Below are 6063 nucleotides of genomic sequence, written 5' to 3' on the forward strand. Positions count from 1 at the left end.
GATCGAAAGGCTTGCTTTTACCCCCTGAGACTGTATTATAGGATTTCTGCTACCTTATTGCCCTGACCATTGCCATGGTGAACCGAATTTCCCGATCTTCCTTTTATCTTGAAATTCTTATTTAAGCAATTAGTCATTAGAATCGACCAATTTCAAAACCCCCCTTTTAATTGTTACTTCTATAAACTGAAAAATAGCAAACAAAATCAACCTTGTCTCTCTGTGGTTCGACCCTTACTATCACTAGCTATAGTTTTAGTTTGGAATTATAAATTTAATTTTGATACAAAACGACGGTATCAAATTTTGGCGCCGTTGCCGGGGAGACGGTGTAATTCTGTTTGCTTTATTTTTAGTTTATTTTTCTTGTCTCAAGGAACTTTGGTTCCTTGAGGCCGTTGCTTACCTTTGCTTCTAGTTTTGCTTTTGCACAGTTAGAAGACAGGTTTTTGAGAGGAAGACTTGAGTACTCTCATTTTGGCAATTATGGCTACAATATATGATAATCTACAGCCAAAGAAACACCATCTCCCAAAGGGGCACCAGTTACCTACCCCTACTACGGGTAACTTCGAATTTCGTTCCTCTTATATCGATTTAGTGGAGCGAAATCAATTCGCTGGTCTACCAGATGAGGATCCCTTGAAGCATATGGAAATTTTTACGGACTCACTCATTGTTCCATACCTATACCAGTGGGGTGACTCGGGATGAAGTAAAGGGGTTGATGTTCTTATACTCCTTGAAGGATTGTTGTGAAATTGGTACCGCTACCTTGATAGGGTAGCAACTGGAGTCACGGATAGGACATCTCTAGCTTTAGCCTTCTACAAGAAGTACTTCCCGCTTTCAAAGACTGATGCCTTGAGGAGTAAAATTACAAATTTCCAGCAAGAAGCCGATGAGGGCTTTTGTGAGGCATGGGGACGCTTCAAAAGTTTGGTCCGAGCTGTCCCTCACCATGGCTTCCAACAGTGGTATCTTTGTAACTTATTCTACAATGCTTTATATGATGATTACAAGGTCATCCTGGACGCAGCTGCGAATGGTAGGTTCCAAAATAATACCGGTCAGAATAGAGGTTGGAACACTATTGAGGAAATGGTGGTCCATAAAGCTGAGTTTGGGAGTTCACGTGGGAATTCACGGAAGCAAAGTGATGAAATGAGTACCGTTGTGACACTCATTACCTCTATTACCGCCCGTCTCGAGAAGCTCGAGACCTCTGAAGCTTCTAAGAAAAGAGTTGAAATTCCCGTTCATAACTCAAAAGAGATCGAGGAGTTGAGGAAAATGGTCCGAGGCCTTTTGGTTCAAGTGGCGAATATGGAAGCAGCCGGATTGAGTCCTCAAAGAATTTTGTGAAGCAGTTGGAGAATATAGAGGCTAAGCAAGTCGAAAATTCTTCAAACAAATGTGAAGGGCCAATTGAAACGATTAACGCCATTAATCTCAGAAGTGGCCTCTCTTATGAAGGTTCCGACAAGCTAAGAGGAGACTCGGAAAATGATGAAGAGGCTAGTTTAATTTCTGGTGCAAAAACGAGCTCAACTGCCAGTATTTCTGGTCGATCGACCAACATTGTCGATCGATCATTGCTGCATTGTCGAGATAAAATAGTTTCTGGTCAGAAACTATTCACACCCAGCACAGGAAGTCGATCGACCAACATTGTCAGTCGATCGACTGAGTCACCTGACGAAATCAATTCTGAACAGGAACTGTTCACGCCCAGCCAAGTTGGTCGATCGACCACTCATATCAGTCGATCGACTGAGATCCCAGTACAGGATGCAGATCCGTCAACTAGTTTGCATGATTATTCACTCATTGATGATTTGACGGGGGTTTTAAACCTACGGAAGCCGAAGGTTACTGATCCTACGGCCAGTGTTGCAGTCCCGTATCCGGAGCGTTTGAAGGCTACTAAGCTGGAGCGTAAGTTTGGTAAGTTTCTGGAGATGGTCCAGAATCTCGAGGTAACGGTTCCGTTCACTGATTTAATTACCCAGGTACCCTCTTACGCTAAATTTATGAAAGATATTTTAAATCGTAAGAGAAAGTTTCGTGATGATGGTAATGTTGCTTTTGTGGAAGAATGTAATGCTCTTTCGCAAATTAATGTACCACCTAAATTAAAGGACCCGGGTAGTTTTTCAATTCCTTGCACTATAGGTAACCACGAAATTGGAAAGGCCCTTTGTGACTTAGGGGCCAGTGTCAGTGTCATGCCGTATTCTGTTTGCGAAATGTTAAATATTGGTAGACTTAAGGTGACCGATATTACCGTTCAAATGGCAAATAGATCGACTCAGAGACCTATAGGAGTTCTAGAGGATGTACCCGTTCGAGTGGGTAAGTTTTTTATCCCTGTCGATTTCGTTGTTTTGGACATTCTTGAGTACGATCGGATACCTATTATTTTAGGTACACGTTTTTACATACAAACGGTGGAAATGTAATAGATGTCAAACGCGGAACTATAACCTTAGAGGTAGGATATGACACCATTGAGTTCAGTCTTGCTCACAAGGCGACTGAACCTGCTGAGGAGGATACGTTTTATTCCATTGATATTGTTGACAGGGCTGTTACTTGTAATTGGAAGGAATCCTTAGCCAAGGATCCCTTAGCTGATCTAACCCGTTTAGATGAGTGTGCAGGTAATATCTGATGGAGAATCGAGGAGCCGGATGCTTTGGTAGCCTCAATGAAGAGCTACGAGCTCAATGAGGAAGAAGATGAGATGCTTTTAAGCTTGGCCAACGAGAACTTGGTCAACACTTGCTACACCATTGAAGCTGATTCTGTCTATGCTGTAGAGGTAAAGGTGCCAGAGCGTAAGCCACTTCTTCCTAATCTTAGGTATGTCTTTCTAGATGATACGGAGCAATACCCAGCTATTGTTAGTGCTAAGCTTAATGATGACCAGCTGTCTGCTTTGATGTGTGTGCTTAAGAAAAACAGGAAAGCTCTAGGTTACTTTTTGGATGACATTAAGGGCATCAGCCCTGATGTTTGTATGCACAGGATAAAGTTGGAGGAAGGCCACAAGCCTTACAGACAGGGTCAACGCAAGTTGAACCCGAAGATGCAGGAAGTTGTTATGGCTGAGGTGATGAAACTACTCGATGCAGGTATTATTTATACAGTTGGCAACTCCAAGTGGGTTAGCCCAGTTCAGGTAGTCCCGAAGAAAGGAGGGACTACCGTGGTTAAAAATGAGAAAAATAAATTAATACCAACTCGAGTAGTGACAGGGTGGCGGATGTGCATTGATTATTGTAGATACCCGTATCCGTCGATATTGGAATTTATAGAGAACCCGACAAACACCCGATGATGATAGGACACATGTATTTATTTAGTTGTCATTGTCATTATTTGGGTTCGTTTTACGATGTAGAATGAGCGTTGTCGACGGAGTATTTTAATTTAAATGATATTTAAATTAAGGTCTTTTTTAAGGTGATTTCAATTTATTTTATTTTATTTAGAATTTATTTTCTTAAGTTTATTTTATTGAAAATAAAATAAATATTTGATTTGAAAAAATCATTTTATGAGTATATTTGATTTGAAAAATCATTTATTTTAATGTGTTAATTGATTTGAAAAATCGATTTAAAAATCGAGAAAAACTCGTTTTGAACACACGTTTTTGAGCTCGATTTTAGCTCGGTTTTTGAGCCCGTTTTCTTTACGAGTTGGCACGAATATCGAGTACACTAACTAACCTAAGCCTCTACCCATCCACCCTTGTTCGAACCCCCATAACCACGGCCCAAATTCCACCCCAAACACCCCCCAACCAGCCCGCGCATACAAACAGCTCCCCTGTTTTGCGTGATGAATCCCGAGCCCAAAACCCGCTCCAAATACCACCAAAACCCGTACCCATTAACCCTAACCCATACCCTAGTATCCTACCCATATTACCCTAGCTTAATCACCACGAAAACCCCTCTCAAACCCTCACAAAAGCTGCTGGACAGCAGCTATGCGTGGGCAGACCCGACTGCCTCTTCCTCTCTTTTACCCTACTTTAACTCCTTATAAATACCACCCCTTCACCATACATTCATTCCTCTAAGTTCTCCCCACATCCTACCATCACTCACAAGCTTTAAACCTCAGAAACAAACCCTAATTGCCTCTCAAAAACCCTCCACAAAACCGACATACAAACTGAAACTGTTTGTGTGTCCTCCTCGAAAAACAATTCGTTCCTCCCTCAAACCTCCATCAAAACTCGATTTTCTTGTTCCTAATTAACCACATAACATCCATCTACACATTAGACAAAGATTTACGAGCCAAATTGCCCTTGAGAGTACACGAAATCCCTCGAAAAACAGAGTGTTATACACTCTGTTTTCGCGATTTGTTCTTGTCTGTCCAGTTCTGTTTGTGCTCGTTTTTCGTGCCCAATAACCCAAAACGAGCAGGGGTTTCTTTAAGATCTCTTTTCTCCTCTCTTTCTAGTTTTCAAAACATCTTTTAAATCGAATTTTCATCGTGAAACGAGGGAGAAATCATCGTTTGAAAGTTGCTGTCCAGATTTGTCAAAAAACGCGTGTTGCTTTATTTCTTCGTCGACGACGGCCTCTCGAGATAAAATCTACCATCGATTACGACCCAAGACGGTGTCAACGATACATGTAGGTTGAGGGTGCATCAAATCCTCCTCTTCTCCCTTTTATTTCGTTTTTTTTATGTTTGTTTTTTATAGTTCGTTTTATTTCGTTTATCGTTTTGTTTATCGTTTAATTAACTATGAAACTAGTTTAGTCCGAGTATGAGTTAAAGTACCACCATGAACACCCGCGTTGACTTGAGATGGGAAAATAAACCGCTACTTCAGTCGGTCGTACACCCCTGTCTCATTTACATATCCTCGTGTTCAAGGTAGGGCATAAATAAAACGAATTCCTAACTTCGCTCTTCGTTTTTGACCCCTTTGTTATTTCGGCCAATTCGACATACCCTAGGATCCGTTGTATTTTAGTTTAACCTCTGATTGTTAACATATGACGTATTTAGATGACATTCGATCGTTTTAATAACCTAATTAGACATGTTAGGTGGCATCGACATAGCTTTAAAAATCGATTAACAATTCTATAACCTAATTGAATACATCTTTCTTATCACTTGATTTCTCGCTAGCATAGGAGTGCGTGATTAGCACCTTCCTATTAACACTCGATGAGTAAGCATTAATCTTATGATATCTGACCTAATTGGACCCTTTAGGCCGTGTAGAATAACACACCCGCGCGTTTCTTCCCAATTGATCAACTTGTTTTCTAACTCGTTTTCTAATCCGTTTCGCAATCATTCGATCTAACCAATGAACCTAACTTAGGAACTAGGTTGGCCTTGTCTTGGCCGTGAGGGTGGCCGTTGGTTTGGGCCGTGAGTTGGCCGTGTTTCTTGTCTTTCTTATTTCGTTTTCTCTTTCCTTGTTTATCGTTTGTTCTTTGTTGTTTTGAAGCTTGTAATTTATTGTTTGTTTATCGAGTTGTAATTTTCGAGTTAGTTTTCTTTTATTGAGTCAAAACCTCTTCAAAAAACCTTAGTCTTGTTTGTTTAGACGGTTGTTCCCCAATGCTTGTAGGAGCATAGTAAACCGCATGTTGTTTAAAGCAACATGGCCCGGTTTATGCTAATGCATGCTTTGGCGCGTGGCCCTATGTCTAATTCGATGAGATTGAGCGAAAGCACACATCACGAGGAGTGACCCAAGGCCGTGTGTCATGTAGGCCGTGAGTCACCCCTCTTGTGCACGGTTTTCTAGGCCAAACGGCCGTGTATTGCGTCGTGTGTATAGCTTTGTATTTAGATCGAGTTGTATCTTTAATTTGTTGTTGTGTCGGCATGAAATGCCTGGTTTGTAATAGGTAGATCCCAACGGCTCCCCCATTCCCCCTTAAGCCTTGCTTGCTTTGTTTTGTATGTTGTTAGATCAATCAACCCACATGCTAAATTACAACTTTGACAAAGCTAGTTTAGTTGCATCTAAAACGACATAGAAATTGTTGTCACATGATAGGGTTAAAA

General features: G+C 41.1%; 1 non-coding gene across 1 annotated transcript; it reads right to left on the minus strand.

Moving 5' to 3' along the window:
* Window positions 1-859: 859 nt before the first annotated feature.
* Window positions 860-968, minus strand: LOC141603435 (small nucleolar RNA R71). The gene has a single exon (XR_012525313.1). It is a non-coding gene; the product is annotated as a small nucleolar RNA R71 (small nucleolar RNA).
* Window positions 969-6063: the final 5095 nt, after the last annotated feature.

Source organism: Silene latifolia, chromosome 9 (genome assembly GCF_048544455.1).
Source record: "Silene latifolia isolate original U9 population chromosome 9, ASM4854445v1, whole genome shotgun sequence".
Classification (NCBI taxonomy): domain Eukaryota; kingdom Viridiplantae; phylum Streptophyta; class Magnoliopsida; order Caryophyllales; family Caryophyllaceae; genus Silene; species Silene latifolia.